Source organism: Protopterus annectens, chromosome 1.part0, assembly GCF_019279795.1.
Source record: "Protopterus annectens isolate FY-2018-M chromosome 1.part0, PAN1.0, whole genome shotgun sequence".
NCBI lineage: Eukaryota > Metazoa > Chordata > Ceratodontiformes > Protopteridae > Protopterus > Protopterus annectens.
In genome coordinates, this window is record NC_056725.1 from 609,798,962 (window position 1) to 609,825,309 (window position 26,348).

Below are 26,348 nucleotides of genomic sequence, written 5' to 3' on the forward strand. Positions count from 1 at the left end.
ATATCCCAAAAGTATTAGGAGCCATCGACTGCATACATTAGCAACAAATGACTCATCTAGTATCCATGGAGAGTGACATATTAATCAGAAGGGGTATATAATGTTCAATGCACTGGGGTTTATAACCAATTTGTTTGCACAGCACCCTGGCATTGCCCATGACTCTTATATATATATATATATATATATATATATATATATATATATATATATATATGTACACACAAGTAATCTATATTGTCACTTCCCATGTCAGCATTCCACAAGGCCATTTAGTGGGGAAATGCAAGCACACTGAAACACCCACTGTTCTACGACCACATACAGTATGCATAAATATCTTACACCCTTCCTGTTTGTTCCTACTGTGTTTCAGGTGATATAAGATACCCAATGAGTCCTGGATGGTGATGCCTGTAGCAGCCACAAACTATAAATGATCTCCAATACAAGACTAACCATGCATAAACCAGTAATATTGTGGAGTGAGTGTTCAGTCTGCTTAAATTCCAGTTTTGCTGTCTAGACATATCTGGGAAGGGTACTGAGGTATGCCCCTGACACAGTTTGCAAGATTTCTGTAGTATGCTGAATTCTACTCAGTATAATGATGAAGAAGGCAGCAGCCCAGCCAGCATTACCTGAAAGCTGCACACCCACAGCAGAAACCCTGTCACATCATTCAGTGCAACACCCACTAGCAGTAACAGCAGTAATGCCAGTGGATGACAACTAGCATCAGTACCACTCCCTACAACAGCACTGAGCATAGTATACAGGATACAGGTAAAGTGACAACATGTAGTTCACATCTATGGGTCTTGACAACTCCACAGTGGAAGTGCAGTCACATAGAACAAACTGACACATGCAGTGCAAAGGAGTGCTTCTCAGGAGAGCTCAGACCATTCACCTGCAGGTAGCCCACTATTGCTCATTTAGAGCTGTAGCAGGTAGTGGAGGTGGTATTTGACAAGGCTCTGACACCAGAATCACCAAATATTAAACCTCCTGCAGTGGAGTTCAGATTCACTGGACAGGCTCACCCATGTCATTTGGCCACCATAGGAGAGTGTAGCCCATAGCACTAGCCACTAAGTCTGAGGACTTCTAACCAGCAACATCACTCTGGGACAGTTGGTAGTTTGCTGCACATATCCCACCCTATCACCAAACATTTGCCCCTCTCTGTCTATATGTATCCCATGCCCCCCACGAGTGCACAACTACTGCTATTTGTCTGTCCATTTATTTGTGTATTTGTGTTATTTGTGTGCCCCTGCTACCATCCCACCATCTCCATATATTTCTCTCACTTCATGCCTATCAAGTTCCTCTCTTCCCTCACCTCTCTTTGAACATATACACACAAATATATATATATATATATATATATATATATATATATATGTAGATGTATGTATACACACGCACACATTACACACACACATATATATGTATATATATATATATATATATATATATATATATATATATATATATATATACATATATAAAGAACTACTTACAGCAATTGAAAGACCCAGAAACCCAAAGGTCAATGTACACAACTTCAACACAAAAACTTCAAAACTGCAAATGTCGACACACTACTATGTATACAATATAAAACAAACTTGGTGTGTGCAAGATAAAAAAAATATATATATATTGTTTTTTGCAGGTGCCAAGCCCCCCCTGCGCCCCCACGTGGGGGCAGAAATTTCCACCACCCCCCACTAAATGTATCTATCTATATATATCTTCTTCTTCTTTCAGCTTTTCCCGGTTAGGGGTCGCCACAGCGGATCATCTGTCCGCTGATGATTGGCAGTGGAGTTTTACAGTGTCAAGTTGCCAGCCCGGCACCCAACCTTCCACAGAAGGCACACACGCGCACACACTCACCATCCACCACACAATCACAAAATCACTCTACTACATGAAAGCAAGGGGGCAAGCCCCCCTGCACCCCCCTACTTAAATATTCTCACTCTGAGGTCGCACTACATACAAACACACACAAAACACCACCACACAAGCTACTTTCTCTTCGCACACACACATCACAGCAACAAAACACACTGACACACACCACAGCCCCTACCCAAACCCCTTAACACACACACACACACACACACACACACACACACACACACACTTACCTGAACACATGGCCATAGCGGAACTTTAGAAGCACGAAATTCAAAACCTCCGGTATTCGAGGTTTTGAATTTCGTGCTTCTAAACATTCGCTATTATGTGGATTCGACTTTTTGGGCTCGAGATACTGAAATTCGAGATTTCAGTATTTCGAGCTCCTGAAGTGAACCCATATATATATATATATATATATATATATATATATATATATATATATATATATTCTTATATATCAGTATATATACACTAACTCTGAAATTGTACAATGTTGAGGAAAGGGCATATTTCCTAATCCTGTGAATTGTCCAGTCTTACACACCTTTTGACAAAACAAATGTCAACCAAACCATCGTTCAACAAAGGTGATGACTCCTCCATATACATACATATATATATATATATATATATATATATATATATATATATATATGTGTGTGTGTGTGTGTGTGTGTGTGTGTGTTTGTGTGTGTGTGTGTGTATAAAATGGGAGAAGTCTCGCTTTATAAAAAATGTGCCTTACTTCCTCCAAACTGCTTTCCCATGTGTTCCTACTTTGTGCTCCTCTGCTTGCTATCCCCATTTTTCTACTTTCTCAAACTCCTCCTCCCACGAACCAAGATGAGTGGTCTTTACTACCTGCTATATAGTGTTACTCTACCATATCTAGTGTCAGCTTCCACATCAAGCGGATTATCAGCCTATCTGCTATAAACCTCATATGGGTTCTCACAAGGCTCCAGCAAGGGTGCACATCAGAGCTTTCTTGACTTTCTGTGTATGCTATCAGCTAAATATTTGTGCTTCGTTGTATCTTTTCCTTTCTGCATGTTTTGTCTTCCTCAAGCAGAGCAATCTGCCTGTTCACATAATATGTCCCTGCTTAGTTATTTATACCTGTCTGTTTTACACAATGATATTTGCTCTCCATGCAACCCAAGCCTTGTTCCATCCTAAAGCAGACCTACATGAACCCCAGCCAAGTACTGCTCTGCACTGCTCAAGAAGTAGGCAAGAAGAGTTGGGAAATAGAAATTAGCAACAGGTTACAATACTTTTAATCCAGATCTCTTTGAGGCAGACATCTATACACTTGCACAATAGGCTTGCATTCATAAAAGGATCTGATCCAAACAGGGGCTGCATTACTCTTACAGAAGCATACCTCTCAACCTCTTAGTGCAATAAATCTGGACAACGCCTGAAATAATGGGGGGACAAAGGCCCAAAAAAGTGACAAAATGTTAAATATTGCCCTTATAAACTTAGAATGTTGCTAGGATTTCAGTTAGTATGCATTTTCTGAAAGATATGAAGTCTGAAACTCAAATGTACGTTATGACTTCAGTCCTCAGATCATACCAGAGATTTGCCAGAAAACTGCAAATTTTATGAAGAGCAGACTAAAAACATAAGGCAAAAATCTGGACATTCTACAAAAATCTGGGCAGTTGAGAGGTATGTACAGAAGGCATATTTAGGTATTCTCCAAACAGCCTTTTACTCCTCTATATTGCAGACTCACAGCCTGTTATCATCTGGCCTATTACTTCTGTAATATGTTTTGACTATCTGTCTGTCAACAGACATTAGAGAAGTGGAAATAATTATTTTCTTTAAAATAATTTCCCTTTGTATTTGCATAGTTTACTATGAGTACAACTTGTTTTTTCCTTTCTTTTCACTGTTACCATTTTAATCCTTTCTCTGTCTACCTCCTCATCATCCAGGATGCATTAGATGGTCTTTTCTTTCTGTCTGATCTTAGATGGTTTCAGGGACTGGCAAGACATGATTTTAGGAAATAAAGATGCGACTATTATCTGATCAAGTCCCGTCTAACACTGTCACTGGATGCCTCTTCATGAAAGCTAATATATGAATTTTGATATATATCTTGTACTAGAATGTTTAACAGTATAAACTCATACAAACCATTAAGGGCAAAGCACTATAATGATCCATGAAAAACCTCACCTCTGATGTGGAATTATTTTAGTAAATCATACAATTTGAAGAGAATGCAGTTAAAACATGAAGACGATAGCCACAGGATTTTCCTTGAATCATAAAAGAAGCCTTGTGCTCTGACTAAAAGGAGTAAAACTAATCATGAATATTAACTGGCCTTGAAACTCCATACCAAGAAAAAACACCCTGTCACAGTTATCTTAAATGTACTAGTAATTTACAATTTTTTTTTTCATTAAGAATGAGGTCATGTACAAAACATAGCAGAAACAGTTGTAAAAGTTTATAATTCTTTATATTCGTCTTCCTCAATGAGTCCTGAACTCAAAGTGAACAAATGTGCCATTTATCATGCGATAACAAAATCCGATTTACCACCACTTTTTCAGTGTCAAGAACACTTGCTGTATAGGAAGTGCATCCATCACGATACTGCTTTGGATATTTGTAGATCTGCAGCTGTACATTTGGCCTGTGAATCCCGTTCCCATTTTCATTTGCCCAGCTATACACAAAAGCAGTACTATGAAGCTGTGGCATTCCTTTGTGAGGGTACTGAGGGTGCCCACCTACACAGAGGGTGTGAGGACAAAACCTCCAACAGAAAGAAACTTAAATTAAAATGAATTTTCTTTGGAAAAAAACGTTTCATGCTGTTCAGATTCACAGGCTAGTTTTTGGTGGAACTAATATATAAACCTTTATTTGTACTGTATGTCCTTCAGTAACTTTGCATCAGCCAGTATTGACTGATTTGTGCCTGCATTATACAGAAAGGCAGAATCCATTAACCATATTTATTGGAAAAAATAAACTCTAGCACTTCCAGATAACGTAGCATGTCAGGGATTCCGCAGATTAACAAAACTGAATTGTTGATTAGTTTGTTATCTTGAATGATACAGATCATCAGGCTTTTAGTAGGGGCAGTTTTACATTTTAACTAACCATGCTGGTATAATTTCACAAGTAGCAGCCCCCTGCATCAATCAGTATGTGATGTGCTTGGACTGACCAAATGGCTTTCTCACAATAGCTGGTGATGTATATATTAATCCCTGTTTTGTATGAGAGTGTAAATCAGTTTAAGGAAAGAATAAAAGCATGACCATTAGACATACTTCTTCAGAAAGGAGTGGTGTAAGGAGCAAAATATCACAGGGATTTATTTATGTCTGGTTTTGTTTGCACTGTGTTTTCAATACTAATTCAAACCATCCAGTAATATTTGGCTGAAACCACAAGATGTCTGTAAGGTTGTGTCAGTGGGCACAGGGTACTATAATTCTACTTTACTATAAAATTATTTGGATATAATGTTAGCATAGTGTGAATTGAAAATAATCCATTTAAATATAGTACCTGAATGCTTGGGTATGTATTTTGGCAAATTAGGTTTACAGCTAGCTATGTAACCTATGTCAATCCCTAATTAAAGCTGTGTCTTATACTAATAATCTACATAGCTTTCACATGAACTTTCTAGATTTTAGCAATAAATGTACATATATTGTCAGGAGAAAATATGCAACTAAGTGTACCATCTTTTAAAAGGTTACACAGGTAGAGGTTTTAAAACCTGCTGAAAAGCACTAGGAAGCCTTAAACTGATACAATCACTCAATTCTCCTTGTTCAGTTCCCCTTCACACATGTTTACTTTGGCCTATTTTCCAACAAAATTATATATGTTACTATTGCTAATGCAGGCAATTACAGCAGCCTAATATAATGGAAACTATTTTTTTTAACAGAAGAGTACTAGATCTTGAAGTGTTCCCTTATAATAGCAAGAACAAAACTGGTTTCTATAATCTGTACTCCACCATTTAGTTAGATATTTAAAACATTTAGGGATCTTTTGGCATTTAATTTTCTTTGGTTTGTTAAGTATCTCTGGATGATTAACAGCAAACAGTGTGGAAGGTTGGTGAAAACTAATATTCATCATAATCCTAATCAATCTCCTTTTTTCCCATTTTTCTACACGGAGTTAACATTCGGAGTACCTTGTGTTTTTCCATTATCTTTTCACTGTTCTCATGTTAAAGTCACCTGTCTGCTATTTATTGTGTGTGTGTGTGTGTGTGTATGTGTGTGTGTGTGTGTATAAAATGAGAAGTCTCGCTTATAAAAATGTGCCTTACTTCCTCCAAACTGCTTTCCATGTGTTCCTACTTGTGCCTCTGCTATCCCCACTACTTTCAAACTCCCTCCTCCCAATGGAACCAAGATGAGTGGTCTTTACTAGCCTGCTATATAGTGTTACTTCTCACCATATCTAGTGTCAGCTCCACATCGCTTGATTATCACTCATCTGCTATAAACCTGTTATGGGTTCTCACAAGGCTCCAGCAAGGCACACATCAGAGCTGACCTTTCTGTGTATGCTATCAGCCAAATATTTGTGCTTCACAGTACTTTTCCTTTCTGCATGTTTTGTCTTCCTCAAGTGAGCAATCTGCTCCGTTCACATAATATGTCCCTGCTTAGTTATTTATACCTGTCTGTTTTACACAATGATATTTGCTCTCCATGCAACCCAAGCCTTGTTCCATCCTAAAGCAGACCTATACATGAACCCACAGCCAAGTTACTTGCTCTGCACTGCTCAAGAAGTAGGCAAGAAGAGTTGGGAAATAGAAATTAGCAACAGGTTACAATACTTTTTAATCCAGATCTCTTTGAGGCAGGACATGCTACAAGACTTGCACAATAGGCTTGCATTCATGTAAAGGATCTGATCCAAACAGGGGCTGCATTACTCTTACAGAAGCATACCTCTCAACCTCACCAGTGCAATAAATCTGGACAAACGCCTGAAATAATGGGGACAAAGGCCCAAAAAGTGACACAAATGTTAAATATTGCCTTCTTATAAACTTAGAATGTTAGCTAGGATTTCATAGTTATATGCATTTTCTGAAAGATATGAAGTCACCAAGGAAACTCAAATGTACACGTTATGACTTCAGTCCTCAGAATGCATACCAGAGATTTGCCAGAAAACTGCAAATTTTATGAAGAGCAGACTAAAAACATAAGGCAAAAATCTGGACATTTCTACAAAAAATCTGGGCAGTTGAGAGGTATGTACAGAAGGCATATTTAGGTATTCTCCAAACAGCCTTTTACTCCTCTATATTGCAGACTCACAGCCTGTTATCATCTGGCCTATTACTTCTGTAATATACTTGACTATCTGTCTGTCAACAGACATTAGAGAAGTGGAAATAATTATTTTCTTTAAAATAATTTCCCTTTAATATTTTGCATAGTTTACTATGAGTACAACTTAAGCTTTTTGCCTTTTCTTTTTCACTTTCCCATTTACCATTTTAATCCTTTCTCTCTGTCTACCTCCCTCATCATCCAGGATGCATTAGATGAGGTCTTTTTCTTTCTGTCTGATCTTAGATGGTTTCAGGGACTGGAGAGACATGATTTTAGGAAATAAAGATCGTAATTATTATCTGATCAAGTCCCGTCTAACACTGTCACTGGATGCCTTCTTTCATGAAAGCTTAATATATGAATTTTGATATATATCTTGTACTAGAATGTTTAACAGTATAAACTCATACAAACCATTATAGGGCAAAGCACTATAATGATCCATGAAAAACCTCACCTCTGATGTGGAATTATTTTTAGTAAAATCATTACACAATTTGAAGAGAATGCAGTTAAAACATGAAGACTGATAGTCAGCAGGATTTTCCTTAGAATCATAAAAAGAAGCCTTGTGCTCTGACTAAAAGGAGTAAAAACTAATCATGAATATTAACTGGCCTTGAAACTCCAGCTACCAAGAAAAAACACCCTGTCACAGTTATCTTAAAATGTACTAGTAATTTACAATTTTTTTTTTCATTAAGAATGAGGTCATGTACAAAAACACTAGCAGAAACAAGTTGTAAAAGTTTATAATTCTTTATATTTGTTCACTTCCTCGAGAGTGAGTCCTGAACTCAAAAGTGAACAAATGTGCCATTTATCATGTGATAACAAAATCCAATTTACCACCACTTTTTCAGTGTCAAGAACACTTGCTGTATAGGAGAGATGCATCCATCCCACGATACTGCTTTTGGATATTTGTAGATCTGCAGCTGCGTACATTTGGCCTGTGAATCCCGTTCCCATTTTCATTTGCCCAGCTATACACAAAAGCAGTACTATGAAGCTGTGGCATTCCCTTTGTGAGGGGTACTGAGGGGGTGCCCACCTACACAGAGGGTGTGGGAGGACAAAACCTCAACAGAAAGAAACTTAAATTAAAGAATGAATTTCTTTCTTTGGAAAAAAACGTTTCATGCTGTTCAGATTCACTGTAGGCTCTTTTTGGTGGAACTAATATATAAACCTTTATTTGTACTGTATGTCCTTCAGTAACTTTTGCATCAGCCAGTATTGACTGATTTGTGCCTGCATTATACAGAAAGGCAAGAATCCATTAACACATATTTCATTGGAAAAATATAAACTTAGCACTCTCCAGATAACGTGAGGCCATGTCAGGGGATTCATGAAAGATTAACAAAACTGAATTGTTGATTAGTTTGTTATCTTGAATGATACAGATCATCCAGGCTTTTAGTAAGGGCAGTTTACATTTTAACCTAACCATGCTGGTATAATTTCCTCACAAGTAGCAGCCCCCTGCATCAATCAGTATGTGATGTGCTTGGACTGACCAAATGGCTTTCTCAACAATAGCTGGTGATGTATATATTAATCCCTGTTTTTGTATGGAGAGTGTAAATCCGAAGTTTAAGGAAAGAATAATAAAAAGCATGACCATTGTGACATACTTCTTCAAGAAAGGAGTGGTGTAAGGAGCAAAATATCGTTACAGGGATTTATTTATGTCTGGTTTTGTTTGCACTGTGTTTTCAATACTGGGTTCAAACCATCCAGTAACATTTGGCTGAAACCACAAGATGTCGCTGCAAAAGGTTACAAAATCCAGTGGGCACAGGGTACTATAATTCTACTTTACTATAAAATTATTTTGGATATAATGTTAGCATAGTGTGAATTGAAAATAATCCATTTAAATATAGTGTACCCCTGAATGCTTGGGTATGTATTTTGGTAGCCAAATTAGGTTTACAGCTAGCTATGTAACCTATGTCAATCCCTTAATTAAAGCTGTGTCTTATACTAATAATCTACATAGCTTCACACATGAATCTTTCTAGATTTAAAGCAATAAATGTACATATATTGTCAGGAGAAAATATGCAACTAAATTGGTACCATCTTTTAAAAGGTTACACTTAGCACTCCTTGGGTTTCAAAACCTGCTGAAAAGCACTAGGAAGCCTAGCAAAGCTGATACAATCAATTAATTCTCCTTGTTCAGTTCCCCTTCACACATGTTTTACTTTTGGGCCTATTTTCCAACAAAATTATATATGTTACTATTGCTAATGCGAGGCAATTGCAGTTAGCCTAATATAATGGAAACTATTTTTTTTTAACAAGAAGAGTACTAGATCTTGAAGTGTTCCCTTATAATAGCAAGAACAAAACTGGTTTCTATATTTTCTGTACTCCACCATTTAGTTAGATATTTAAAACATTTTAGGGGATCTTTTGGCATTTAATTTTCTTTGGTTTTGTTAAGTATTCCCTCTGGATGATTAACAGCAAACGAAGTAATGGAAGGTTGGGTGAAAACTAATATTCATCATAATCCTAATCAATCTCCTTTTTTCCCATTTTTCTACACGGAGTTAGGGTGTTAAATCACCTGTTCAATGCCCCTCTTCTACATTCTCCAACAGCAGTACCTGACTGTACAGGTCTTCTGTTACATATTCCATCTATCTCTTTGCTAGATACCTTTGTTCCCTCTTGCCTTCTTCCTTCTTCTTCTTCTTTCAGCTTTTCCTGGTTTAGGGGTCGCCACAGCAGATCACCTGTCTGCTCATGATTGGCAGTGGAGTTTTACAGTGCTCGAGGAGTTGCCAGCTCGGGCGCCAGCAACCTTCCACTGAAGGCACACACATTCGCTGCACTCACGTCTAGGGCCAATTTTAGAGTGTCCAATCCACTCCACAGCATGTCTTTGGGATGTGGGAGGAAACCGGAGCACCCGGAGTGAAACTCACACCTAACCACAGGGAGGACATGCAGACTCCGCTGAGAAGGCACCCCATCCAAGGATTGAACTGGAGAACCTCTTGCTGGGAGGTGACAACACTAACCATTGCACCACACCATGGCTGCCCAGCTGGTTTCTTGAGTATTAGTAAAGCAATAAAAATCCTGAATCCCTGTGACTAGCACTTGCTCTAAAACCTGCTGAAAAGCACTAGGAAGCCTTTAAACTGATACAATCACTCAATTCTCCTTGTTAATAAGGAGAAAGTGTAATTGTAGGTACTAAACGGCTATAATTGCAAGTACCTTGCCAAGGTAAGGAGAACAGCTCTTGTGCTACAAAAGAAACACCGAACCAGACATGTCCAAGGTCAGCTTCAGCTGATTTCTCCTCTCTCCACCTGGTGAAGATTTGGGCATACTGGGGCAATGCAGCAATTACCTCATGTACACAGAAACCCTCTCCTCCTACCACCCAGCACTATAACCTGTGAGATGCACTTACATATGGAAACGGAAGCAAAAGCTCTAGCCAATGAATGATGCTAGACGGTCAAGAGGAGAAGGTTAACACCTGCAGTACACCTCAAGCAACACATAGCCCTTCAACATCCACACATGGTAACACACTAAACCCACTTATGCAGGGTACATAACATTAACCTGCCCGAGGCAACAAGGGACCTCCAAACTGTAGATGAGGAGCAAACACCAATCTGTAAAAGTGACACATAGCTCAAAACACCAGTGTGCCAGCAAAATCCCCTAAGGCAGGCAAGACAACACATTACACCATCAACACTTTTCAGTCATCAATAGACTCTATAGCCAGCACACACTGATGTCCCACTCACCAGGATGAACAAGGATGAAAATTACTGTCAGCTGCCTGTGGCCGGGTGCCAGGATCCGCGCTACATAACGCATGCACTCAGAGTCACTCCACAACAAGTACAAAATACGACTCTGTCATTGTCCATACTGGAGTGAATGACTTGGGAACATATCTCCCCTGGACTAAGCAAGAAAGAGAGAGACATGGAAGAGCTACTCAGATCATGTGGCCCAGGCAGGTATGGACTCCCTAGCCCTGAGCAGCATCCTGCTTCTTTTGCCCAGAATGATATCATAGTATAAGGACAAAATGATTGACTTCAACAATTGCCTAAGTTTCTGTGTGTCATTCAAAGGGGATCCAGTGTCTGTCTGCCTGGGATGACATGATTGACAAAAACCACGTATGCTTTGCCAGAGATGGTCTGGGTAACTCTATAAGCCTCCCTGGGATTCAGGTTACTGGTTAAGGCTCTTTTAGAGCAAGGCTCAAAGGACAAAACCACCACCATAACAGATATAAGCATGCAAAATCTGAAGGTAATGCTACTCAATGCTAGAAGTCTAAACCTCAAAATACACACTCTCTCGAGGGCACTCCTAAAATGGAGAACATCGATATCTGTGTGCAGTAACTGGAAAGGACCTGGTTCAAGGCTCCAGAGAGCACCTGCAATACCAGGCTACAACTCTTAGCACACTCTTCCGCCATACAAAAACAGGACCGAGAGTACTAAAGGTGGAGGGAGTCTCCATATTCACCAAGGATATTCATTATTCTCCAGGCTAGTTGCCCAACACAATGCATCTGAAATTCTGCAGGTGCAAGCTAACACTAGAGTAAGACTGCAACCAAACTGTAGCTTGCTGCAGATCCCCCACCATGCCCCAAAATTCTGACTACACCTTTCTAAACACACTAGAAAAAATATTAAGATACAACCAAACACTCTAATACTGGGTGATATCAACCACCCTGCCATTAATTGGGAAAAACTACTTAGGTGCCACACCTTTGCCCAATTTGTTCTTGGAAATCATAAATCTGAAATGCCCTGAGACTAACTAATCCATAGTCTCAGGGGTTCAAATATCCTAGACCTGGTCATTACCAACATGGGAGACTGATGTTCACACCAAAGTGGTCACTCCCCCTGCTGGCTGTGGGGGTCTGGACTATAAGCTAATCACCCTGACGCTCCACATCCCACCCCCAACCCCCAGTAGGAAACCTCAAAAACTCTCCAAAGCCAACATCATGCTAGCCCAAGTGAGAAGTGACAGACTTTATGACACCCATGGTGACCGAACTGAAAGGTTTCATCATTGAATCCTATACTATAATTGTAAGAGCACATCCACCGTGGTATGAATCATGCCATTCCCAAACAACAGAACTAAGATGTCTCTCCAAAAAGCGGAATCCAATCTGGTGGTCCCCTGCCACAAACAAACTATCTTGCCTTCTTCCTACCCATCCCAAATCTTCTTCACCTGACTGTCTTCTACTTTTTCTGAACATATGCTCAAACCACTGTAATTCATTCTATTTGACCCATTTTGCAATTGGAGCTACTGCGGGCTTCTTTGCCTTGATGTCATCATTTCTTCATCTGTCCCACAGGTGAATCCTACCACCCATATCAGGTACCTTCATCTCCATCAATTTAGCCTCAACTGCTCTGCCTTCTCACTGCTCAGGTTTTGTACCATACAGTCTTACCTCGGGTCACATCATTTTGTACAGCTTCCCTTCAGCTGCATTCTTCTGTCACACACTACTGTGACAGTTCAGTCAGCTGGCTGCAGCCCTCTGATTTTAGTTTTTGCTTCCATATTCAGACTTCCTTCTTCTCAACTACTCCTTCCAGATTCCTCGGAAGTTGTTAACCTGTTCCACTATTTTCCTTTCTACCTCACTCCTTTCACCTTCTTCTGATTTCACCTATTTGTTGCCATTACAGCTAAGGTTCTATATACTCTTGCTCATTATGTGTGCCTTTAGCTTTGCATTTCATTCCTCTATCAGTTGCTGAACTCTTCTTCAGGGTCTGTAATGCCCCCATTTTGGGGTTTCTATGTAACGTAGAGGTTTTAAAGTTCAATTCTCCTTGTTCAGTTCCCCTTCACACATGTTTACTTTGGCCTATTTTCCAACAAAATTATATATGTTACTATTGCTAATGCAGGCAATTACAGCAGCCTAATATAATGGAAACTATTTTTTTTAACAGAAGAGTACTAGATCTTGAAGTGTTCCCTTATGATAGCAAGAACAAAACTGGTTTCTATAATCTGTACTCCACCATTTAGTTAGATATTTAAAACATTTAGGGATCTTTTGGCATTTAATTTTCTTTGGTTTGTTAAGTATCTCTGGATGATTAACAGCAAACAGTGTGGAAGGTTGGTGAAAACTAATATTCATCATAATCCTAATCAATCTCCTTTTTTCCCATTTTTCTACACGGAGTTAGGGTGTTAAATCACCTGTCTCAGTTAAATGCCCCTCTTCTACATCCTCCAACAGCAGTACCTGACTGTACAGGTCTTCTGTTACATATTCCATCTATCTCTTTGCTAGATACCTTTGTTCCCTCTTGCCTTCTTCCTTCTTCTTCTTCTTCTTTCAGCTTTTCCTGGTTAGGGGTCGCCACAGCAGATCACCTGTCTGCTCATGATTGGCAGTGGAGTTTTACAGTGTCGAGTTGCCAGCTCGGCGCCCAACCTTCCACTGAAGGCACACACATTCATGCACTCACGTCTAGGGCCAATTTAGAGTGTCCAATCCACCTACAGCATGTCTTTGGGATGTGGGAGGAAACCGGAGCACCCGGAGGAAACTCACACGACCACAGGGAGGACATGCAGACTCCGCACAGAAGGCACCCCATCCAAGGATTGAACTGGAGAACCTCTTGCTGTGAGGTGACAACACTAACCATTGCACCACCATGGCTGCCCAGCTGGTTTCTGAGTAGTAGCAATAAAATCTGAATCCCTGTGACTAGCACTTGCTCTAAAACCTGCTGAAAAGCACTAGGAAGCCTTAAACTGATACAATCACTCAATTCTCCTTGTTAATAAGGAGAAATTAATTGTAGGTACTAAACAGCCTATAATTGCAAAGTACCTTGCCAAGGTAAGGGAGAACAGCTCTTGTACTTTACAAAAGAAACACCGAACCAGACATGTCCAAGGGTCAGCTTCCGGTGATTTCTCCTCTCCACCTGGTGAATCTGGGCATACTGGGGCAATGCAGCAATTGCCTCATGTACACAGAAACCCTCTCCTCCTACCACCCAGCACTACAACCTGTGAGAGATGCACTTACATAGCCAAACTGGAAGCAAAGCTCTCTCCAGCCAAGATTGTGCTAGACAGTCAAGAGGAGAAGGTTAACACCTGCAGTACACCTCAAGCAACACATAGCCCTTCAACATCCACACATAGTAACATTAAACCCACTTATGCAGAGGCCCTTAACATTAACCTGCCCGAGCAACAAGGACCTCCAAAGCTGAATCGGAAACAAACACCAATCACAACCAAAGTGACACATAGCTCAAAACACCAGTGTGCCACCAAAATCCCCTAAGGCAAGACAACGTACCCAACACTTTAGTCATTGGTGACTCTATAGTCAGGCACACTGATGTCCCACTCACCAGGATGAACAAGGAGAAAATTACTGTCAGCTGCCTGTCGGGTGCCAGGATCCGCCACATAACGCATGCACTCAAGTCACTCCACAACAAGTACAAATACGACTCTGTCATTGTCCATACTGGAGTGAATGACTTGAGACATATCTCCCTGGACTACAAGAAAAGAGACATGGAAGAGCTCTCAGATCATGTGGCCCAGGCAGGTATGACCCTAGCCCTGAGCAGCATCCTGCCTTTGCCCAGAATGATATCATAGTATAAGGACAAAATGATTGACTTCAACAATTGCCTAAGTTTCTGGTGTCATTCAAAGGGGATCCAGTGTCTGTCTGCCTGGGATGACATGATTGACAAACCACGATGCTTTGCCAGAGATGGTCTGCACCTATCGCCCCTGGGATTCAGGTTACTGGTTAAGGCTCTTTTTTAGGCAAGGCTCAAAGGACAAAACCACCACCATAACAGATATAAGCATGCAAAATCTGAAGGTAATGCTACTCAATGCTAGAAGTCTAAACCTCAAAATACACTCTCTCGAGGCACTCCTAAAAATGGAGAACATCGATATCTGTGCAGTAACTGAGACCTAATTCAAGGCTCCAGAGAGCACCCCTGCAATACCAGGCTACAACTCTTAGCACACTTTCCGGCCACCAAAACAGGACCGAAGTACTAAAGGTGGAGGAGTCTCCATATTCACCAAGGATATTCACACCTCCAGGCTAGTTGCCCAACACAATGCATCTGAAATTCTGCAGGTGCAACTAACACTAGGTAAGACTGCAATCCAAACTGTAGCTTGCTACAGATCCCCCACCATGCCCCAAAATTCTGACTACACCTTTCTAAACACACTAGAAAATATTAAGATACAACCAAACACTCTAATACTGGGTGATATCAACTACCCTGCCATTAATTGGGAAAACTACTTAGGTGCCAACACCTTTGCCCAACGGTTCTTGGAATTCATAAATTCAAATGCCCTGGACTAACTAATCCATAGTCCCCCCAGGGGCTCAAATATCCTAGACCTGGTCATTACCAACATGGGAGATCGATGCTCCACACCAGTGGTCACCCCCTCGTTGGTCAGGTCTGACCATAAGCTAATCACCCTTGACGTCCACATCCCACCCCCAACCCCCAGTAGGGAAACCTCCTTAAAAAAACTCTCCAAAGCCAACATCATGCTACTCAAGTGAGAAGTGACAGACTTCATGACACCCATGCAGACCGGAACTGAAAGGTCGACTGCTGAATCCTATACTAAGGCACTGTAAGAGCACATCCACTCGTGTATGAATCATGCCATTCCAAACAGAACTAAGATGGTCTCCTCCAAAAAAAGGAATCCAATCTGGTGGTCCCCTGCCACAAACAAACTATCTTGCCTTCTTCCTACCCATCCCAAATCTTCTTCACCTGACTGTCTTCTACTTTTCTGAACATATGCTCAAACCACTGTAATCTATTCTATTTGACCTACTTTGCAATTGGAGCTACGTGGGCTTCTGCTCTGATATCATCATTTCTTCATCTGTCCCACAGTGTGAATCCTACCACCCATATCAGGCACTTCATCTCCATTACCCCTAGCTTCCTCAACTGCTCTGCCTTCATTGCTCAGGTTTTGTACCATACAGTCTTACTGGTCACATCACCATTTTGTACAACTTCCTTTTCAGCTGCATTCTTCTGTCACACACTACTCGTGACAGTCTGTGTCAGCTGGCTGCAGCCCCTCTGATTTTAGTTTTTGCTTCCATATTCAGACTTCCCTTCTTCTCAACTACTCCTTCCAGATTCCTGAAGCTGTTAACCTGTTCCACTATTTTCCTTTCTACCTCAATTTTCACCTTCTTCTGATTTCACCTATTTGTTGCCATTACAGCTGTCTTATTTATACTCAGTTTCATTATGTGTGCCTTTAGCTTTGCATTTCATTCCTCTATCAGTTGCTGGAACTCTTCTTCAGGGTCTGCCTGTAATGCCCCATCATTTGCATGCAGCAGCAGCAGGTTTATTGATCTATCTCCTACAACCTGTTTGCTAATGTAATCTATTACCAGTATGAACAGCAATGGAATCAGAGCTGAACCCTGGTGCACACCCAATCCCACTGGGAATCCTTCTGTGAGCCTGAATACTGTTTGTGCTTGTGTCTTGAGGTCCTTGAACATAGCCTGCACTAATTCTCTCAGTGTTTCCGGGACTTCAAACAAATTTTGTCACCTTATCATATGCTTTCTCTAAGTGTAGAAATACCCATCTATCTCCTCTCTCATCTGACAAATTTTGTCACCTTATCATATGCTTTCTCTAAGTGTAGAAATACCCATCTATCTCCTCTCTCATCTCCGGCTTGTTCTCAATTATCTGAATCACTGCAATCACTGGATTAGTTGTGCTGCATCCTGATCTGAATCCAAACTACTCATCTCCCATCTTACTTTCTACTGCTCTATGTATTTGCTTATCAATCCAGAATTTTCATGCAGTGTGAAAGGGGTTTGATACCACTATACTGCCCACAGTTATGAATGCCCCCTTTGTTTTTGTGCATTGGCATTAGAATGCTTATTCTCCAGTCATCTGGGATATGCCTTTCTCTCCACACTGCTGTGAGTACCCTCAGGAGCCATTTCTCCCAAATTTACCCCAAATCTTAATCATATCTGCCTTTACCTCATCTGAGCCTGCTGCTTTCCCTCACTTCATTTTCCTAATTGCTGTTCTTACTTTTCCTAGGGCGGGCTCATCTTCTTCTTTCACTGCAGACTGTGTATGGAGTGGTGAAGCTTCTCTGAAATTTTCTTCATTCACAAGCTATTAGGAGTATTCCTTCCATCTGGCTTTGATGCCCCGTACATTGGTAAAGCAGGTTGTTGCTGGCTTCCCCTATGTAGGGTGCCTGACAACTATTTTTTTTTTATCTTTCTGTCTCTGCCTGCAACCTGATAAGAGTTTCTTTGGGCCACCGGCTGAGTAACTTTTCAGAAGGTGATACAGTACCTCTAATGCCTTGTTCTTTTCTATTGCAATTGCTATCTTAGCCTCCTTGTAGCCAACCAGTATTTTTTCCTAGCCTGGTCCTTCTTTTCTATCTTCTACTTTTTCCTGAACTCCTCCTTTCTTTTAATGACTTCCTGGACTTCTGCATTCCTCCACCAGCTTTCCTTACATAAATTATTTCTATACAAGGCATGGCCACATATCTGCTCTATAGTCCGCACACATGCTGTTTAGAGGTGCTGTCATTCTTCCCCAACTCCACCTATTTCCTCCTCTTCTTGGAGTGCTGGAGCCTTGAGCAACTCCTTGGAGTCCTTTCTCTTTAGTCAACTTCCAGGTCTTTAGCCTAGTCTCTGTTGACCTTAAAGCCTTCACTGACCACTGCTAGCAGCTGATTGCGCCAACCACTGGTTTATGCTGAGCATTGACTGTTTCACTGGGGATGATTTCGCAACTGCTGATTCTACCCCAGTGATCTTTCCTGACTAGAAGGAAGTTTACCTAAGTTGCATATATGATACTTCTGTATGTGGATCTTGTGACAGTTTCTCTTGCTGAACCATGTGTTAGCCACCATCAAGTCATTTCCAGATAGAAGTCTTGAATGGCCTCTTGTTCTTTATATGTGCTTTCCCCACCCACGTGGACCCATGCAGACCTTGTATCCTGTTCTGTCTGTCCCAATATGTGCATTCAGGTCCACCATTCTCAATACCAATGCATGCTGTCCTGTTTTATCTAGTAGGTCCTGCACCTGTTTTATAAATGCACTCTTTTCCTTGGTATCCCAACCCTGCTGTGGGACATAGGCAGAGATTATGAATACTGCCCTAGCCTTAACTACAGTCTGATGGCCATAAGTCTGTCACTAGTTCTAATGACATCCTTTACTGTCTTCTGAAGTCTCTCCCTCACCAGAATTTCCACATCATTTCTAGTCTATCCTTCCCTTGAGTAACAGTCTCTAGATCCCAATCCAAGTGACTTTGCTGTACTGTTCTTCCATCTTGTTTCCTGGATACAGAGACTGTCCAACCTCATCCATCATTTCACCCACTTCCATGCTGTTTCCTGGTAGTGAACCTATACTGAGTTTAGCAATCTTCAGTTCATATCTGGCAGAGTCCAGCATTCACTCAACAGAGATTTCCCAGGTAACTCAAGCTGGACAACTGGACACTTGCCCGAAAGTGGTTTACTGACCCAGGGCTGTTGGGCTTTATGGTGGGAATACACTGGTCAAAAGGGTTACATAGATCCCTCCTACCATTAGGAGTATGCCAGGTACTCAACTCACTGATTACCATCAAAATCCCATACCCATTTTTGGTGACATTAGTCAACATGGTCAGATCAACTAGAGACAGTTTTTACACCTGTTACAGAGAGGTTAGTCCTGATACATTGTGCAGTCTGTGATCCATTTTATCCTATCCACAGGATGCTATACATCACAGATGATGCTCAAAGCAGTTGGTTGATACAGCTCTTCCTCCGATAAGCAACATCTAGACGAGAGTCTGTGCTGCTGACTCCAACTCCATTCTTGTGTGAGTTCAAGATGCAAGTACCTAGCATGTTTTCGGGAGGTGGGAGAAACTCGAGAGAAACACAGGGAGAACAAGTAAACTCCACACAGGCATTGGTTAGAGGTCAGGATTAAACCTTGTACATTGTACATGAAAAGCGAAGTTTGTAGCCATTTTGGCAACTGTCACGCATACCTCTCAACCTCTCAGTGCAAGAAGTCTGGACAAACAGATTGGGAGAACAAAGGCCCAAAAATAAGGACATATTTTAAATATTGCTCTTACAAACTTAGAAAGTTGCTAGAATAACAGGTTTTATGTTGATATGTATTTTCTGAAGGATATCAAGTCTGAAACTTAAATGTCTTTCATTATGTACTGACTTCAATCCTCAATGATTTGCCAAAAAACACAAATTTTATGTCGAACAGGGAAGAAATATGAGGAACAGACCAAAATACCTAGCAAAAATATGGACAGTTGAGAGGTATGCTTGAACTGTGTCTTCTCTCATCTAATACTGTCAATACAAAAAAATAACACATTTATGCTGCACAAAGACTGGCAAGTTTATAGCACAAATTATTTTTGCTCATAAGGAATAGTACCAGTCTGAATATCTTTGGCAGTAAAGTCTAACTACATTTAGTGTCTTTTGAAAAGTGTAGAGAGAACAACAATTAACAGCAGTGTTATTAGCTTCAAAGCTTCCTTGTGAGGTTATGACCAATGACTGATAAACAAGACTTGGGCAGTACTGATGCCTTGGCACACAGACAGCATCAGAGTTTTTGAAGTCTGCTCTGGCCTAACAAAACTACATACTCACTTTACACTGCAGCTAAGTCTCTCTTCCTCCTTCAACATTAATGTTTTACCCTGGCCAGCCAGCAAAAAATAAGATATTCACATTCTCTTTTCCTCATAAATCCTACATGCTTAGTTCAATTATCCATCCCTACCTTGATTAGAAAGGAGTTAAAATCTAGATTCTCTCTATTACTGGTACCATTTAATGCACTAAATATACTATAGGGTTGTATATTAACTTGATGCAGGTACCAGATCTGTGGTTCCATAAATATCTTACATACAATAAAATAAATAAACGAATACATAAATAAGTAAACATTTTAGAATGCTTCAGTCATTTTATCTGCTTAATCACTTCCATTCTTTTCAGCCAAAAGTATATGATAGCTCTGCAAAATTCTAACATTGATATCTGTTACATTTTTTGCATAAATATTCATGATTTTCGATGTTCCTATAAATGAGACAACAGTTCTTTCTTCAAATTCATCTGAACTGTACAAAATTATTGCAAATGACAACTAATAAGTATTACCTTGCATGTCCTTCTTTGCCTTATAGTCCGAGTCAAGACATGGAAACCCTCCAGCATGGTTGGTATGAAGCTTCTTGTTTACGTACCAAAAAAGCATCACCATGAGGAATAAAATAACTCCAACAGCTGACAGGAACCCAACTGCCTCTGGGGATACTTTGAAAAAAACAAAGATTTCTGAAATATTTGCATTTCACTTTTTTAACTAAACATATAGAAGCATTGCAATTCATAGTCATAATCTGCACAAACAAATCCATATAGCTTGAAGGGTCTGCCTGCATCTACTGTCTGTACATATACAAGCTTAAGAAATGCATTCATGGTCTCAGAATTACAAAAATAAACTTCACAAACTGTCTCAGAATGACTCAATATGTTCTTCATGTCATTTAGTTAAGATGTCCAGTTTAAAATATGTATCTGATGTGCTAAAATATAAACTACTGCTACAATTTTCTTCAAAAGGTGGCTTTCTTAAAAGGCAGCTGAATAAACAGCATTCATAACCACACTTGCATACATATTGAAACTACATACCTGCTTAGAAGTATCACGTATCACAGAACCAATTTACTAGTTATAAAAAAGAAGGTAGCTATTCCTTTTAAATCTTTTAGTCTATTAATGATTAAATTAGTAACGCAGTAGCAAAAATTGAGTAGCAAAAATTTCACATAAACAGCTTTGTTCTTGAACTATAAAACTACCTAATGGCACTGTCCTGAATGAAAAGAGCATACTGCCAAATACTTCATGAAAAGAGTGAAATGAGAGCTTATCTAGCACTAATTAACTATTAATGTCATCTACCTACCACATGGGGCTGTAAAATTATTCTTACTTTGGTTTCAAGATGGTTCACAAAAAGAAATACAAAAGCACTTCGTTAGCTCTGCTGTCAATAAAGCTGGCTATCATTATGTTGAAATTATCAGTAAAAAGTATTGCATTTCTTACTGAATTCTCTGAACAGAAGATTTTAGCATGCGACACAGTTAAACATATTTGTTACAAACAATCTTATTTTGCATAATAAAATGGTGACAATGACCTAATGCTGTCCAAACTGTACTGCATGTACAGGAAAAATGTTATATGGTTATTGTTTTCCCTTTATATTGAAAAATAAGTTGTGCACTTACTATAATAACTCTGTTGCACTACTGGTAGACAAAAATTGAAAGCTCAAGCTTCGGTTGCCTGAGGTTCAACCTGTTGACAAGCAGAGTTTCACCATAGGAAATCACAGTCGGAGAGTTATGCCAACAGTTATACCATTTTTGGGGGAATTCCCCCCTTCTTTGAGTAAGTGTGACAGTGTAGTTGATATAAATAATTCAGGAAGTGCAGGGGAGCTTGCCCCACTGCAAAAAAGCACTTTAAAAAGTGTTTTTTGGCAGGTTGTTTTTGGCAAATGCAATTCAGGGATTCCAGTCCTTGGTGCATTCACAGTAATTCACTTATAGTGGAAGCAATAGCTCTGTAAGAGGTAGGTCCGTCCTCCATAACAACAGGACTAACACACTGCAGGCACTGGTGTTGTTTGGCAAATAAAAGTTTCCCAGGATAAGAACAACTCCCACCCACCTTTCTCACCAAATGGTCCCTTGTTTCTTCAGATCTTCAGTAGACATAGTGATGAGTATATAACAATTAGCAGGATGACAGCGGGAAAAGAAATTCTGCATCACCTATATCAAAAGTAGGGAAAGAGGGGGGAGTATTTTACATACCTCTGTCATTACATGAGTATCGAGCTCTCATATATGATAAGAGGACCTTCATTCCTCATAACAACAAGAGAGAGCCCCTACAAAATCTTCCAATATGGTCACCTCCTAGAGAAACATTTTTTGGATTACAGTGGCCCCAACAAGGAAGACCTGTGCCCTGTGCATCACATCCAGCTTACAGTGTCTTGTAAAGATGTTGAAATAAGATCATTTAGGAGCTGCATAAATATTATCCATATATGTTTGCCTACTGAAAGCTATTGAGGTTGCTACTACTCTGCTGGAATGTTCCTTATGACTTGAATAAAGAGGCCCTTCATACTTAATATAGCAAAAAATGTATGCAGCTAATCAATCATGTAGACTGTGTAAGCTTGAATACTTTCTGTCCTATCTTTTCTTTTTAAAAAATACACCAAAAAGACAGTTGTCTTTGTTGATAGTTTAGTCCTAGTAATGTAAAATATAAGCTGTCAGTGAACAGGGGAGGGCACACATGTATATTCTTGTGGCAACACAATAATATTTGCCTTTTTTAAGTACATGATTTATTTATGTGGAAATGCATTTTGGATTGTATTTTATTTTAATTTTGAGATGGGGGCTGATGGGTTATATGCAATATGTAAATAAAGAAGTATGGTTTTAATGCATTTTATAAGGTGAAATTCAACTGTGTATAATGATAAGAAAAACACCAGTGATTTTTAGGTGCATTTTGCTTTAATGACATGTGATTAGCCTGGCTATAAAAGGAAGTGATGTATGAAAAGTTCCTGTTTTAATCTGAAGAAGTCAAGTGTAACAACAGACAAAAGCTCTAATTAAACGTTGTATCCAGTTTCACTGGCCAGTGTTCGTTTTCTTTACATTACTGGTTTTATCTGTGGTTGTTGGTTGAGTTTGTTGATGGAGAACGGTGCACACATGGTTGGAGATGCCTGGGGTTCCGTTACAGAGCTGGTTAATGCCATTGGGAACCTTTCAGCCCTTATCGGAGGGCTGACACAACAACTAATAGGGTTTGGTGTCAAACTAAACTCTATAACTGTGAACACTTCCAGGAGTGATGGCAACAACATTTCAGCTGAGGGGTCACAACTATCACCCTCTTTAATCACCCTGGACAATGGAGTCCTATTTTGAATAGCCAGGCATCCATTAATCCAGAAGCAAGGCTCGGAAACAGTGGGCGGAATCGCCACAAGGATTCAACCAATCAGGTGAGTGAAACAAAGGTCACATGCCTTATGGATTGGTTGAATAAGGGAAATGAATTGTCATTTAATAGTACTGAACCATGCCTTACATATGGCACACTTGATCAAAAACTTAAAGTTTTAGAGGGTGAACTGTTTAAATTAAAAAAGTTACAAGTGGAAAACGCATATTTAAGGGAGTGTTTGGTGTGGGAACAAATACCCAAGGGTTTGTGTTGCTGGAAGTTCCCCAATGGTTTGATAGAGGGCTCAGAGTTAGACCAGGAGCTGGTTTCCATGTTCAACCACCATGGGTACGAATTAATGGAAGCACTGGTAAGGGACAATGAAAGAAAGCTGTGCCAATGTAAAAAAAACAGTCAATGGACAATGAACATATTTTGAGTGACTTCTTTTTCAGGTGCTAAGCAAAATGAATACCAAATGGTGTTTGTTAACGTGGACAGACTAATGCTGTGAGAGAGAAGAAGACCAAAAAACTGGCAAGGAACAAAAATGAATACAAAACAGGTACTGTTTTTCCACTTCCCAAAGTTTTTACAGCTAATAAGACTGAACTGTATGCAAATAGGGTAGGAACTGGCGAGCAAATGCATTATTTTGACAATTCTCACAATTTGAGTGCTGAACAAGAAGAGGAGGCTGCCCCTTTAGAGGAGCCCCCCAGGAGGTCAGAGAGGATCCAAAACCAGAAGCAACAGGTGTCCAACAGGGATTGGAACAACACCAGGAATGGTGGAAATTATTATGGACAGAGAACTGTGTATTCGGGGGGGGGGGGCGGCAGGGGAGGGAGAATGTAATAGTAAATGTTTTGAATCATAATGACAATACAAATGATGTTGTTTGCATTACAAATACAGATGATGTTGCTTGTACTATCATTGAAAATGACTACAAAGACATTAGCATATACAATTATAGTCATCAGGCTGTCACTAATGACTGGGCAACATTATTTGAAAAGGGTATTAATTATGTACATATAACTAATGCCAAGATTGACAGATGCCTACTTGATTTGAAATTGTATACAAGAAAATTAAACCTAAGTTGTTATTTTCAAGGTAATGAATTATCTAACCCCTCACGGAGCTGCAAAAGAAGCTGTGTGTTTAGTCCCCCATCCCACCCAACAGTTCAACTATTTGAAAATGCATGTAGTAATGACATCAGGTTAATGTTATCAAAAGCAAAAAGGACTAATATATTCAATTTAACAGAAGTGGAGACAAAGCTTTTGCACAGTATAACAACAAACAGGTCTATAAGGGTTACGAAACCCGACAAAGGTGGGGGGCTAGTGGTAATGGATCAACATATGTATATAGAGAAGATGCTAGGGATTCTATATGGTGATGGTTATGAAGAAGTGTCGTTAAATGAGCTACACATAGCATACAAGAACGTTGACGTCATATTAAATGATTTATTATCAAATTTTCAAATAACAAGGGAGGAATACAATTACTTAATTCAGACATATCCTAAAGTTCCAACCATATTTGGAATCCCCAAAATACACAAAAGCTCCAGCAACCCACCTTTGAGACCTATTGTAGATGCAAAAGCATCAAAAACAACCACTTTAGCTAAATTTATTGATTTTCACTTGAACACAATTTTATCAGAACATAAACATATATTGAAGGATTCCTGGGACTGTTTAAAGAAAATAAAACAAGATCTATACATAGAAAAGTTGATTATGGTAACTATAGACGTTAAAGATTTGTTTAGTGTTATACCGCATGAAGAAGGACTTGATATGTTCTATGATTTTCTGTGTAAACAAACCAACTTTAGCCATAGTAGAATACTTATGTTTAGGACCCTTATGGAAACAGTGCTCAATAACAACTTCATTATTTTTGGGAATCAGATTTTTAAGCAAACTACAGGTGTAGCGATGGGGGCGGCATGCGCCCCCCTATTTGCAAATATTGTACTTGCTCAATGGGAACTGACTCAAGTGTTTACTTGTCAATGGTTTAAACAATGTTTGTTTTATGGAAGATTTCTTTATGACATACTTATTTTTTGTGGAGGAAATGAGCTAGAGCTGAACCAGTTTTTTTGAATATCTAAATAAGAACACTTCTTTTTTGAGCTTTACTATGGAACAACACATTAATATAATGAATTTTTTGGATATCCTTATAACCAAAGATGATTCACAGAAAGTTTACCATCACCATTTACAGAAAGTCCACATATTCTAACACTCTCCTACACTTTGAAAGTGGGCACCCTGACTTTCAAAAAAGATCTTTGGTTAAGGGCCAACATGTGCGTTTAGCACGGATGGTCAGAGACCTAGAAATGTACATTGAAGAAAGGGAAAAGTTACGGGGTATGTTAATTAGAAGGTGATACCCTAATAGTTTCATTGAACCAGTTTTGTGTGAAGTTACAGAAAAGAGTCAAAGGACACTTTTTTCCATTGTTGTGCTCAGAGGAAAATGAGAAAAGCAGTAATAAAGATGTTGATGTGGGGTCAAGGAACACAAATGAGTTTAACAGGGCCTTTATTCTCACGTACAATTTGCAGATTTATGATATAAAAGATATTTTAAAAAAGAAATGGTTTATATTCAAAAGCGACAAAGAGGTCCTTAAAAATGTTAGTAACAGACCGTGTGTCCTATACAAAAAAGATGCATGTGTCAGAGATTTGTTGGAAAGAAATAAAGAGGGCAATAAAACTATAAGAAAGGCAAGATGTTAAAATGTGGACACTGCAACCAATGTGCTAAT

General features: G+C 39.5%; 1 long non-coding RNA gene across 1 annotated transcript in view; it reads right to left on the reverse strand.

Annotated features, from left to right (window-relative positions):
• Positions 1–20,635: 20,635 nt before the first annotated feature.
• Positions 20,636–26,348, reverse strand: part of LOC122793612 — a 172,072-nt gene continuing 166,359 nt past the window's right edge. Inside the window, exon 2 of the long non-coding RNA XR_006363495.1 lies at positions 20,636–20,791. This is a non-coding gene — a long non-coding RNA (uncharacterized LOC122793612). The remainder of the gene's footprint in view (positions 20,792–26,348) is intronic.